We start from the raw sequence: 14,807 nt of genomic DNA, 5'->3' as shown, positions 1-14,807 counted from the left end.
TCGAATGATTCCACAACAACAACCTCTCACTCCACATCAGCAAAACCAGAGAGCTCATTATCAACAAGATGAGGAGGAATCCAGAGTTCCCTGAGCCAGTCCTCCATCAGGGGATTGGAGATGGAGAGGGTTAGTAACTTTAAATTCTTTGGTACTATCATATCAGATGATCTGCCTTGGGATCAGGACTTAGGTGCCATCACAAAGAAGGCACCACAATATCTCTACAGTCTTAGAAGATAACGCAGATCTGGCACGTCATCTAAAACTTTGATAAACTTCTGTAGATACACAGTGGAGGGTATCCCGGTTACATCATGACTTGTATAGAAATACCAATGCCCATGAATGGAAAAGCCGACAAAAAGTGGTGGACACTGCCCAATCCATCACAGGCAAAGCCTCACCAAAGAGTGCTACCACAAGAAAGGCACATTCATCATCAACAATTCAAGCCATGCTCTCTTCTCGCTGCTGCCATGAAAAAGGTGGTACAGCATTCATAGGTCCCATCAGGTTCAGAAACAGTTATTACTCTTCAACTATCGAACCATAAGACATTGGAGCTGAATTAAGCTATTTGGCCCATTGAGTCTGCTCCACCATTTCATCATGGCTGATCCATTTTTCCTCTCTGCCCCAATCTCCTGTATCCCCTTATGCCCTGACCAAGCAAGAATCTATCAAGCACTGCCTTAAATGTACATAAGAACTTGGCTTCTACAGCTGCCTGTGGCAACAAATTCCACCAGGTTCCTGAACTAGCATAAATAACTTCACTCACTACATTTCTGAACTGATTTCACTGACTATGGGCACACTTTCAAGAATTCTGTAACTCATGTACTCTATTATTTATTTATTTACCTTTTGTATTTGCACAGATTTACCTCTGTTAGAAATTGGTTGGTTGTCAGTGTGAGTTTGTGTAGTTTTTCATTGATTCTACTGTATTTCTTTCTTCTAATGTGAATGCCTGTAAAAAGTATGAATCTCAGGGTTGTTTATCATGACATGTATGTTACCTAATCATAAATTGTTGATACAAACATCGTGAGCCAAGGGATCTGTTTCTGTGCTGTTCTATGTTCAATGAACTTAAGGTTTTTGGTATGTACTTATTCCATAGAACTCATGATTGCTATTTGGATTATATGTTGAGTTCCAGTTATCATCAATTTATTAACTGGAGCCATTATCCAGGAATGTCGAGACATTTAGTGAGAAGAACAATTTATGAATAGATATTGTTCAATGTACCTTTAGAACATTTTGAATGAATCTCTTGGAGGTAAGTTAGTTCAGAAAGGGATCTGCAGTCAGTATGCATCCAACTGTGAGAATCTGTTTTTGTTTAGCTCTGTAAAAGTGGTTAAAAGAAAATTTGTTTTAGGATTTGTTGTAGGTAGAGTGAACACACTTTGATCCCTTGAGTTTAGTTGTGCTGTTCAAGAAGCAAAATACCATTGTGATTGAAATGTATGTGTTGATTTAAAATCAGAATTTAAATACTTGACAAACCCAATCCACCCAAAGGTTCATTGAAACTCATATGCAGACCAAATACTAAGGCACCTTGCCACATTATGTATTGTTTGGCTGCATCCCCAGTCATTTTGTATCTTGTGTATTCAAAACCTTATTTAAGTAAGTAATTTGAACCTATTGTAAGTCTGTCCTCTGTGTCCTGTTATAATGGATAATTATCTTTCTATTGCACTGATTTATATAGAATTGTTTTAAGTCAACATCCTATCTGCAAAGATTCTCATTGAAATATTTTCAATCCTTGTCTCCACCACTCTTGCTTCTAAACACAAGTATAAAGGAACTAACGGACTTCAACAGTGCTTTCCTATTCTTTAGCACCCGTTCCAATCTTGCTTAACCCGTCTTGGCCAAGGAGTACTTAGTTATCAATATTGAGTAGAATCATACAGCAGCATGAGATGCAATGTTTTATCTGGCTTTTATTTTCAATTGTTCTTTGATCTCTGTTCACGCTGTCATAAACTCAAACATTGGATAGATAAAATAAAGGGAAATAGCTAATGATATTGATTCAGAGTACAACATTATCATGAAATATTTAAAAATCTGAATGGTATCAGTGGAATCCTATAACTTGTCACAGCAGCAATATCCAGGGTCTTGAACCTATTAAATTTTATTTGTTTAAAATGAATTCCAACACTGTGCCAATTTTTGCTTTTCCACAATGCCACTCCAGTGGCTTAATAAATTTTGCTGTGAAGTTCATTTAAAAAAGATTAAGTACAGCTGTTACATCAAGGATTTTCGTAAATGTTGATGCCCAGATGATTTTGGCCACCAACGATATTTTAATAAGCTTTGTAACAGAGATTTTGTGAGCTGTTCAAATAATTTCAATTAGAACACTAAGGAGATAGGTATCAGAAGTTGTTTAAAATTAACACTTAGACCTTTTACATGAAAGAGGCTGTTTAAGAATGTTCCTAAAATTTATAGATTTTTGAAAAATCAGATATCAAAATATTTTGATATTTTAAAATATCAAATCATTATGTTATAAATGTCATCTGTAATTCTTGTTTTTGGTCTTTGGCAGATAAGGTATGTTTTTCATATAAATAAATTATAGCCTATATTAAAATATTCCATTTATGCCCAACTTTAATACGCATTTTGGATATAAGTAAAATGCATCCTGTATCTTGTATCTGTACTACACAAATGTACCTTGTGTAGTAGTCTTTCAAGTGCAATTTTATGAAGGTATTCTGCTGTTCCTGTGTGTCAATTCATAATTCTTTCCTTTCTGAATGGAAAGCTTTTAAATCACAGTTTAATCTTAATGCTGTTGCATTGTATGAATAGTGAGTGAAGAAGATAACAAGGCATCCTTATTCTTTCAATAATTATTGCCACTATTTAGAACTTTCTCTTTGCCACATGCTACAGACTGGCTAAGACCTCTGAGGAGGATTAGTGTCCTATGGCAACACTCAAATTGCTGCCATAATTGACTTTGATAAAGACTGTAATCTGCTGTGTTAGGAGCAGAACACTGACTGGAAGGTCTTAGGCAAGGATATGGGCTGGTAGTTCGATAGGACAGAAGGGCAAAGTGTTGTGCTTACTGTAACCTGAGTCATTAACCAATTGACAGTAACTTTTATTCAATGCACATTATATTAAATTAATCATCTGATAAATCTTTTCAATAGCAATACTAGGTGAAGAATTACTCTTTTTATTAATTATCTGCTTATCTTTCCCTTCCAAAGGAACAAGTCTACAATTTTGTTGATATTTGCTTCTTCTGTCCTAAACCAAATAAGGTCAAAAACAAGGATGAGTTTATCGTCATAGGGAAAAGTACATAAGGCCATCGGAGCAGAATTAAGTCATTTGGCCCATTGAGTCTGTGCTGCCATTTCATCATGGCTGATCCATTATCCCTCTCAACCCCATTCTCCTGCCTTCTCCCCATAACCTTTCATGCCCTGACTAACCAAGAACCTGTTAAACTTAAATACACCCAATGGCCAGGCCTCCACAGCTGCCTGTGGCAGCGAATTCTATATATTCACTACTTCCTGGCTTGAGAAGTTCCTCCTCATCTCCATTCTAAATAGTCATCCCTCTATTCTGAAGCTGTATCCTCTGGTCCTTGAGTTCCCCACTATAGGAAACAGCCTTTCTATATCCATTCTAACTAGGCCTATCAGCTTTCGACTGGTTTCAAACAAATCCCCCCATTATTCTTCCAAGTTCCAGTGGTTACAGGCCCAGACCCATCAAACACTCCTCCTTTAGTAATCCTTTCATTCCCGGAATCATTCTTGTGAACCTCCTCTGAACCCTCTCCAATGTCAGCACATCCTTTTTTAGATAAGCGACCTAAAACTGCTCACAATACCAAGTGAAGCCTCACCAGATTCTTAAAAAGCCTTTAGCATTACATCCTTGCTTTTATATTCTGGTCCTTTCAAAAAGAATATATATATTGCATTTGCCTTCCTCTCACCACCAATTTAACCTGCAAATTAACCTTTAGTGAATCCTGCACAAGGACTCACATCTCTTTGCACCTCAGATTTTTGAATTTTCTCTCCATTTAGAAAACATTCTTCACTTTAATTCCTTCTACCAAAGTGCATGGCCGTACGCTTCCTGACATTGTATTCCATCTGCCACCCCTGTGCCCATTCTCCTAATCTGTCCAACTCCTTCTGCAGTCTCCCTGCTTCCTCAACACTACCTGCCCTCCACCTATCTTTGTATCATCTGCAAGCATGGCCACAAAGCCAACAAATCTGTCATCCAAATAATTGATGTATAATGTAAAAAGAAGCAGTCCCAACACCAACCCCTGTGGAATACCACGAGTCACCAGCAGCCAGCCAGAAAAGGCTCCCTTTATTTCCACTCTGCTTCCTGCCAATCAGTCAATCCTCTATCCATGCTCGTATCTTTCCTGTAATACTGTGGGCTTTTATCGGTCAAGCAGCCTCATGTGAGGCACCTTGTCAAATGCCTTCTGAAAATCCAAGTATACACCATCAAACCGATTCACCTTTTTCTATCCAGCTTGTTATTTCCTCAAAGAATTCCAACAGATTTGTCAGGCAAGATTTCCTTTAAAGAAACCATGCTGACTAAGGCCTACTTTATCATGTATCTTCCAAATACCTTGAGACCTCATCTTTAACAATTGACTACAACATCTTACCAACCACTGAGGACAAGCTATCTAGCCTATAATTTCCTTTCTAATGCCTGCCTGCCTTGAAGAGTGGAGTGACATTTGCAATTTCCGAGTCCTCTGGAATCATACTAGAATCTAGTAATTCTTGAAAGATAACTATTAATGCCTCCATAATCTCTTCAGATACCTCTTTCATAACCTTGGGGTATAGTCCATCTGGGCCAGATCACTTTATTTACCTTCAGACCTTTCAGCATCCCAAGTACCTTCTCCACTCAATTCTGTCCCCTCACACTCTTCAACTTCTGGTATATGCTAGTGTCTTCTACAATGTGTATGGCTACCATGAAAATCCTATTTACAGAAGCGTCTTACTTGAGCTGCATAGCATTAGATTCCAAGAAGCCATTTGTGAACCCAGCCAAAGTTTGGCTGAACAATATTGTTACAGAGTCCAACCATAGTCAGTAAGATGACTAAGGCCTAGAAATAATAGCTAAAATTTACCTGCTTCAGACACCAATGATAAAATCAAACTGCTGAGTTCAACTATTTTAAACAATGACCAGAAAGCAAACTGAGAGTCTCAGTGTGGATTGGAACTATTGTAGATAACCTAATTCAAAACAAAATGACCCAACTGAGATTCATTAAGTAAATATATTTAGCAAGTATTTGTGAAATTATATATTGTGCAATTTATCTTTTAATATTTAAAAGTATCAAATACACAGCTTAAAATGTTGAGTTCATTGTTGTGCTTTATTCTTCTTTTTATTTTAATTGTTCCTCCAAATTTGTATGTTGAAGTACCATTTTGTATTTTTTGAAATCATGTCAGTACATCACCTCATAAATAGTAATTCACCTTAAATAATAATTCCACAGATAATTTGGCAATTCCTAACATTGCACACAGTAAAATAAACCATTTTTTTCTAGGAGTTATGTCTCTGATGTTCATGTTTGCATTTTGAGAGATACATACATCAGCTATCTGTTGGAACACCCTGACCATCTGTTCTGAACAATTTTATGTAAAGGCCAATGACATTATCTAAGATAGATGTCCAGTTATCTATCTGTAGGATGATATTTATGCAGGAGCAGCAGGAAGAGAACTTACAGTGTCTAATTAGTTCCAAGACATCACAGTTAGTACTTGCAATGGTCTCTGTTAATGATCTTTATCTTCATTCCCTGCTAATCACAATGCTCACTGTCCTAGATGGTCTTCCGTAAATAGATTTGTTTCCAGTACCCCATTTGAATTACAGAGGAGCATTTTAAAAACAGTGCTGAGTACTTGTAGCACTACCCTCCAGCTGTTAAGGCTCTTCTATCTAAACCTGCCCTACTTACACTCTCTGGTATTCTCCCAGTTCAAAAAGGTAAAAACAAAAGTCTACTGTATGCTGCTAGACTTGCTAGAAGGCTAAAGTAAATTGTCCCTTACTATAAGCAAGTGCCAGAAGGACTCAAGAGTAAGTTAATGGGCATGTGCACCTTAAAAGGTACATGGATGAAAGAGATTTAGGGGCTAAACACAGGCAAATGAGACTAGCTTAGATGAGAATCATGGCATTTACTGTTTGGGCTGAAGGGTTTATTTCTGTGCTAGATCCCTTTATGTGCAAGGTAAAAAGAAGCTGCAAGGCTTCAGGGAAATGAGGAGGAGAAAGTGGGTCCAATGATTGCTCTGTTGGGAGCTGACCTTGACCCTACGTATTGCAGTAGGTATGCTGATAATCTTACTGCCTTGAAATATTTCTGTTCTCTTCTCTTCCTCATCCTCTCCTCCACCCATGAATACATGCATGCAGAAATTGATGTACATATTTTAGTTTACTTTCAAATATTTGTCTCTCCCCCTCACCACAATTATAGAACAATGATTGTTGAAGTATTCCATGCTCAATACTGCTAAAAGTGTAGCTGAAAATAGTCGAAGTGATAGTCACGTTTGTGTCCTGGACTAACCACCTTTGAGGCTGTTCTTAACTTCAAGTGTCATTTTCAGAGGAGAGCTCTAAATTTCTATTACCCTCTGGATGTCTACTATTCTTATCTGATGGACAATCAATATCTGAGGTTTAAAGAAGTTGGAGTTTAGAAGAATGAAGGGAGATCTAATAGAAAACCTATCAAAATTGAAAGGCCTAGATAGAGTGGGTGTCAAGAGGGTATTACCTGTACTGCAGGAGTCTTGCACCAGAGGGCACAGACTCGGAATAGCGGGACATCCATTCAGAACATAAACGAAGAAAAATTTCTTTAGCCAGAGGATAGTGAATCTGTGGAATTCATTGAAACAGGCCAAGTCATTGGGTTTATTTAAGGCAGAGGTTGATAGATTCTTGACTAATTTGGGTGTCAAAGGTTACAGGAAAAAGGCAGGAGAATGGGGTTGAGAGGGATAATAAATCAGCCATGGTGGAATGGCGGAGCAAATTCAATGAGCCAAATAGTCTAATTTTGCTCCGGTGTCTTATGGTGTAATATCCTGTGGGTTACCATTGAGCAGAAACTGAAGTGGAGCTGCCAGATACAGAATGTGGCTACAAGAGCAGGTCAGAACATGGGAATCATGAAGCAAGTAACTTGCCTCTTAACTTCCCAAAGTTTGTCCATCATCCACAAGGCTCAAGTCAGGATGGAATGTTTTCCTCTTGTCTGAATAAGTGCAGCTCCAACAACACTCAATAAGCTCAATGCCACACAGGCATTAGCATAGGAGAATTAGGCCATTCAACTCATTGAGCCTGCTCTGCCATTCGATCATGACTGTTATAATTTCATACTCAACCTCATTCTCCTGCCTTCTCTCGGTAACTTTTTAGACTTTCACAAATCAAGAATCTATCAACTTCTGCTTAAAATATAGTTAATGACTTAGCCTCCACAGCTGATTGTGGCAATAAAATTCACCAATTCACCAACGTTTGGTTAAGAAAATACATCATCTCTGTTCTAATGGGGTGTCCTTCTATTCTGAGGCTGTGCAGTGTGGACCTAGACTCTCCCCCCATAGGAAACATCCTCTCCACATCCACTATATCCAGACTTTTCCATATTCAATAGATTTCAATGAGATCCCCCCTCATTCTTCTAAACTCCAGTGAGTACAGGTCGAGATCCAGCAAAGGCCCCTCATGTGCTAACCCTTTCATTCCGAAGATAATTCTTGTAAACTTCCTCTGGACTGTATCAGAGCTAGCACATCCTTTCATAGATATGGGGCCCAAAAACTGTTCACAATATTCTTATGTAGCATCCATCCCTTTTGATAGGTACCCCATCCACAACCATTCATTCGTTTCACCAGCGTACAATAGCAGCAGTTTATGCCATTAAGAGCAGGGGTTCTCAACCTTTTTATGTCACAAACCCCCTACCATTAACTGAGGGGTCTGTAGACCCCAGGTGGATAGGCACCCCATTCTCAACCATCACTCACTTCACCACCTGCTCTAAAAGGGCGGGAACTCCTGATTTAGCAGGTACACTGCAGCAACTTTCTATGACTTAAGAAAACAGCTTGAAAGAAAAGTGCAGCAAAAGTTTTCACCCAAGGCATAGAAAATATATTGCCATCCCTTCACCATTACTGGCTCAAATCTTGGAACATTCTTCCTAACAGACATCTCTCAAGAGGGTGAGTTGCATTTTCAACAAAACAGCTCATCACCAGTCTGGGCTGCTCTCTTCTTTCCCAGGCTGCAACCTTACAACTCCATACTATTACAAAGGACAGTCTGGTTGCATGACCACCTGATAGGGAGTCTCCAAAGCATAGGATCAGAAAAAGCCGCAGAGAGTTGTAGGCTCAGCCAGCTCCATTATGAGCACAAGCCTCCCTCCCCTCAACCTGTTAACACTACCTTACCATTCTTCTTTTGCACACTCTATTTGTTTTTATTATAAGTTATAGTATTTTTATGTTTTGCACTGTACTGCTAAACAGTGCAAATTTCAGGACCTATGTCAGTGATAATGAATCTGATGCTGACTCTGACCTAAGTAATGATGAGGGCAGTCAGTACTTTAACTGTATTTGCTATTGAACTAAATTAATTCTAGTCCATATGTATTCCTTTCATTGAATTAGTCTAACTGTGCTATAACTAGGGGTGATTAATAAAACTACTGGGCACCCAAGATAGTAAATTATCTCTTTTCTCAATGCTGTTGTATTGTTTAGCAAACAATCAAAACATAAGTAATTGAACTCTCATATATATATTCTTAGCAGAGAACTAAATCAGTTGTTCATATCGTTGGATATTTTTGAGTGCAAAATTATCATTATTCTACATCATATATTATCAAAAAGTCTGTCCCGAACCTTATAGGCTCATCAGGCCGGTGCTTATGCTGGTTTCCATGGCGTGAAGCGGCTGAGAGTGCAAGACTCCCCCACGGATAGGACGCCAGTCTATCGTGAGGTTAACGCCCAGCATTTTGGCAGTACACATTTTCAGCTGAGTGGACTTGAGCAATTGTGGTTAAGTGTTTTGTTCAAGGACACAACACGCTGACTCAGCTGGGGCTCGAACTCATGACCTTCACATCACTTAGTCCAATGCCTTAACCACTTGGCCAGATATATTACCAAAGATAGAGAAAAATCAGAATCAGAATCAGGTTTATTATCACCGGCATGTGACGTGGCTTTTTTAAATTTAACAGCAGCAGTTCAATGCAATATGTAACATAGAAGAGAAAAAATAGTAAATAAAATAAAAATACTAATAATAATAATAAGTAAATCAATTACAGTATACTGTACATATATTGAATACATTAAAATCATGCAAAAAAACAGAAATACTATATATTTTAAAAAGTGAGGTGGTGTTCAATGTCCATTTAGGAATCGGATGGCAGAGGGGAAGAAGCTGTTCCTGAATCACTGAGTGTGTGCCTTCAGGCTTCTGTACCTCCTACCTGATAGTAACAGTGAGAAGAAGGCATGTCCCTGGCTGCTGGTGGTCCTTAATAATGGACGCTGCCTTTCCAAGACACCGCTCCTTGAAGATGTCCTGAGTACTTTGTAGGCTAGTACCCAAAATGGAGCCGACTAAAGTTACAACCCTTTGCAACTTCTTTCAGTCTTGTGCAGTAGCCCCCCCCCCCCCCCACCCAATACCAGACAGTGATACAGCCTGTCAGGATGCTCTCCATGGGTATATCTATAGAAGTTTTTGAGTGTATTTGTTGACATACCAAATCTCTTCAAACTCCTAATGAAGTATAGTCGTTTCTTGCCTTCTTTATAACAACATCAGTATGTTGGGACCAGGTAAGATCCTCAGAGATCTTGACACCCAGGAACTTAAAACTGCTCTCTCTCTCCACTTCTAATTCCTCTATGTTCCTTCGTCTTACCCTGCCGGAAGTCCACAATCAGCTCTTTTGTCTTACTGATGTTGAGTGCGAGGTTGTTGCTATGACACTACTCCCCTAGTTGGCATATCTCACTCCTGTATGCCCTCTCATCACCACCTGAGGTTTTACCAACAATGGTTGTATCGTCATCAAATGTATAGATGGTATTTGAGCTATGCCTAGCCACACAGTCATGGGTATATAGAGAGTAGAGCAGTAAGCTAAGCCCACACCCCTGAGATGTCAGCAAGGAGGAGATGTTATCACCAATCTTCGCAGAGTGTGGTCTTCCGGTTAGGGTTTCATTGATTGTCAGGGCATCTGTTGCAAGTAGATGCACATTTATCAATCTATATCAAGGTTATTTTAATTGGTGAAATAGAGAAATTGTAATTTGGGTAAAATAATTTGAAAACAATTTGAAATTATTTTCCTTACTTTTTGCACTAATTCATAGGTTTTCTTATATTCGAATTTTTATAATCTTTTCCCTTTTTATTAGTAGCTTGAATTCACTAATTTTGCTGGGAGGAAACTGTACCTCCAGGTGCAAAAATGATCTCCGTATTTGGCTTTACATTGCTATCTGTCACTGTTATCAACAATAAGCAAAACATTTTTAAGTCATCAAATTTCTCTCAAAGCTGATCCAGGTCTGTAATTATTCACCTATAGGCTCAGCATTCTATAATCTATAAGGGAATGGTCATGATATATCAAAGTGCAAGGTTTTGTCAAAGTACACTTATGTCATCATATACTTCCTTGAGATTCATTTAATTGCAGGCATTCACAGTAAATACAAAGGAACACAGTAGGATCAATGCTGGACCCAGGACATACAGTGGTGCGAGAAAGTTTGTGAACCCTGTAGAATTTTCTCTTTTTAGGCATAATATGACCTAAAATGTGATCAGATTTTCACATGTCCTAAAACTAGATAAAGAGAACCCAGTTAAATAAATAACACAAAAAAATTATTGTTGTTCATTTAATTATTGAGAAAAATTATCCAATATCACATATATGTTGGAAAAAGAATGTGAGCCTTTGCTTTCAGTAACTGATGTGACCCCCTTGTACAGCAGTAACTTCAACCAAACGTTTCCTGTAACTGTTCACAGTGCTGCACATCAGCTTGGAGGAATTTTAGGCAAAACTGCTTCAATTCTGGGATGTTTTTGGGCTTCCTTGCATGAACTGCTTGCTTCAGCTCCTTCCACAACATTTCGATAAGATTAAGGCTGAGGCGTTAACTTGGCCATTCTCTGTTGTTGATAAACTCTTGTCTTTCGGATCAGTGTCTTGTTGCATTGTCCAACTTCTATTAAGCTTCAGGTGACGGACTGCTGATATGGCATTCTCCTGTAAAATGTCTTAATACAACAATACATATGTATGTTGCAATCCCTCAACGATTGCAAGCTGTGCAGGCCCTGCAGCAGGAAAGCTGTCCCAAACCATAATACTCCTTCACCATGTTTCATGCTTCACAGTTGGGATGATGTTTTGATGTTGGTGTGCAGTGCCCTTTTTCCTCCAAACATAGCAAAGTGCATTTCTGCCAAAAAGTTCAACTTTAATCTCATCTGTCCACAGCACATTGTCCCAGAAGTACTTTGGAACGTCCAGGTGGTCTTTTGCAAATTTGAGATGTGCAGCAATGTTTTTTTTTTCTGAAAGCAGTGGTTTCCTCCATGGTGTCCTTCCATGAGTACCATTCTTGGTCCGTGTTTATCTTACAGTGGACACATTAAGTTCTAGAGATTTCTGTAGGTTGTTTGTTGTTACCCTTGGGTTCTTTTACACCTCTTTCAGCATTGCACATAGTGCTCTTGGTGTGATCTTTGTAGGATCCCACTCTCTATGGAGAGTAGCAACAGTACTGAGTTTCCTCCATTTGTAGACAATTTCTCTTACTGTGGACTGATGAGTACTTGGGTCTTTTGAAATGCTTTTGTGGCCTTTTTTTGCATAGTTGTGGAATTAAAGGTTATGAGAAAAAGGCAGGTAGGTGGACATGAGTCCATGGGTATATCAGCTATGATCTTACTGAATGGTGGAGCAGGCTTGATAGGCCAGATGGCCTACTCCTGCACCTATTTCTTATGTTCTTACATTCTTTTACAGCTTCGTGCATCTCTACAATTTTTCTTCTAAGGTCCTCTGAAAGTTGTTTTGATTGAGGAATGGTGCATATTGTCATGAAGGAGTCTGCTGAAAAGGCCGAGGAGGTTGTTTCAGCTCGCAGGGTTGCGCCTTCCCCGGGTGGGAGCTGCCCAGAGAGTAACTGGGAGGATTGGGGGAAGTTAGAATTTGAAAAAGGTACAGGTGTTGAAAGCCTGGAAGAGGCAAATGTCCCGTTTGAGTGTGTCCGAGATGGGGATGCACGTGGTGCTGAACCTGGTAACGGAGCTCAAAAGAAGTCTGAGGTATCTGATTCAGTGGAACGGGCCGGCCGTCCTTGTGGGTCAGATGGACTCGGTTCAGTGGGAAAAGGGTTAACCTTGGTAACCGGGGGAAGTGTGAGTTCCCCGGTGTTTGTACTCGAAGGTAGGTTCAAAGTTAATGCAGAATTTAAGAATGGGGGGATGAGGATTGTTATTGAAGGAAACGGAAAGTCTGTAGTTTCCAAATCGAAGGAAGAAATCTTAAACCTGGCAGATCGCTCACAGAGTGAGCCGGGGAATAGCGGGGCCCCCCACTCTATTGTTATGCCAGGATGGGGCGTGAAGAGGCCGCCTTCGACATGCTACTTGAGCGAAGAGTTCGAATCAAACACCAATAGCCTGAAGGGGACTGATAAAAGGGCAAGCCACCTGGGTAAAATCAAAGAATTGGGTGGAAATGGTCTAAGTTTGGGGCATGGTGTTGCAAAAATAACCCCGATGAACAAGGCTGGCGGGAGTTCACCACGAAAAATTACTCGTTCCCCACGGGGGGGGGGGGGCTCGCCGAAAAAGAGGCGACGATTAATGGGGATGCCATTGTTAAGCAGCCAAGCAGGTTGAACGGGTTTGTGCCAAAGCCTGTGAATAATAAAGACAGCCCCTTCGCAGACCTGCCGGTTAAGTAAAACGACTGAAACGATTAGTATTCGCATAAACTTTTGTAAATGCACCTAAGCTAAGGTCACACCTCCTTAGTTTTGTTGCTTCAGAAAAAAAATAATAAATAGGTGGTTATTGAATTGAAGTCTGATGCTACAAGACTTCAGTACGATACACGATGTTAAGATATTAAAGAAAGGGACACTGTAATCGTTAACTATTTAGATACTGACTTGAATGTATAACGGTAGTATTCTGTGAAGAGAAAAAGCTTGGGTATTGGTTAGATTAAAAATCCTGTAAGACACTGTACAACTCCGTTCTTAACCGCTGGTAAAAAACACTGTTTTTAGAGGGGAGGTGTTATGAATGTACCACAGCTCTGAGGGGCCGAAGGGGCGGGAGCAGCCCCCTCCTTCCGGAGAATCGCAAGATCGCTATTAATTTGGGTCTCGGACCCAGGAAGTGAGAGACAATGCAATGGTTTTGGCCATTGTTCTTAGAGGCACCTGTGTGACGTGCATGTCCCTGCTACGTGACAGCTACCATGGATATGGACACCCTCGGGCAATGTGGGGGTGGGGATTGCATCACCCTACTTTGATGGACATCTACAACTCTGCAAGTCAAGATAAAAGGGGACTGCAGGAGGCAGTACCCCAGCGACGCACCAGAAGGACCCCCTCGCTCAGTGCTCCCGTAATAGCTGGAAGCCACTCAACGCCACGTGTGCTCCTAACTCCTTTGCCTGGGGAGCGGGTGGCTGATAATACCGAGAAGGACTTCGAACTAACAACGGGGAAGCAACGTTCCCCTGATTTTACGGAGTGGCTTCATAAAGACCCAGGCAAGTTTTTTTCGTTTTCACCGATCCCTCTAAAACACGTGAAACCCAGCGATTCCCCGAAAGGCTAAAGTGTGCAGACTTCTGAGTGACTTTTATATTTCCAACGGGCAATATATTATCCCCTAGACAACAGTCGAGATTACTTTTTAATGATGATTATTACTATACCCGCGCTTTAGATTGACGACGTGCATTATCTGAATGTCTGTATTAACCTTACTTTTGTGCCCCTTTATAAATAAAAACGTTTGAAAATAGTGACATCAGACTTCAACGGACCTCTCTATCTTTGCTAGTAAGTTATCCAGTTACAGGATACGTAACAATATAAACAGATCTTTCTTGAAAAGAGCAGGTTCTGTCAGTAACCTGACACTGTGTGTCTTTCCATACCTCCAATCTCATCTCATCGATTGGAACACCTGACTCCAAACAGCTTTGTAGAAGGCTTTGCCCCAGAGGTTCACATACTTCCTCCAACAAATTGCATGTAATATTTGATAATTTTTCCTCAATAAATAACTGAACAAGTATATTGTTTTTGCGTTATTTATTTAATTGGGTTCTCCTTATTTTTAGGATGTGTGTGAAGATCTGATCATATTTTAGTTCGTATTTATGCAGAAATAGTGGAAATTCTACAGAGTTCACAAACTTTCTAGTACCACTGTATCCTCTGAAATGATAACACTGAGGACTTTGAAGCTGCTGACCCTCTCCACCTCTGATCCTCCAATGAGAACTGGCTCATAGCCACAGGTGAGAGCTGGGTGTACCCAGGTGAGATAGGGACAGGTCTGTCCTAGCATGTGAAGTCAGCTCTGGCAGA

The 14,807-nt window shown here is 40.0% G+C and overlaps 1 protein-coding gene across 4 annotated transcripts in view; it reads left to right on the top strand.

The window, feature by feature from the left end:
• The window catches only part of sdccag8 (SHH signaling and ciliogenesis regulator sdccag8), a 415,457-nt gene that overhangs the window by 168,769 nt on the left and 231,881 nt on the right, over positions 1 to 14,807 (top strand). The gene's annotated exons all lie outside the window — the stretch shown is intronic.

This window comes from Hypanus sabinus, chromosome 12, assembly GCF_030144855.1.
Source record: "Hypanus sabinus isolate sHypSab1 chromosome 12, sHypSab1.hap1, whole genome shotgun sequence".
Taxonomy (NCBI): domain Eukaryota; kingdom Metazoa; phylum Chordata; class Chondrichthyes; order Myliobatiformes; family Dasyatidae; genus Hypanus; species Hypanus sabinus.
The sequence above is the reverse complement of the archived record's forward strand: the minus strand, read 5'-3'. Positions and strand labels throughout refer to the sequence as shown.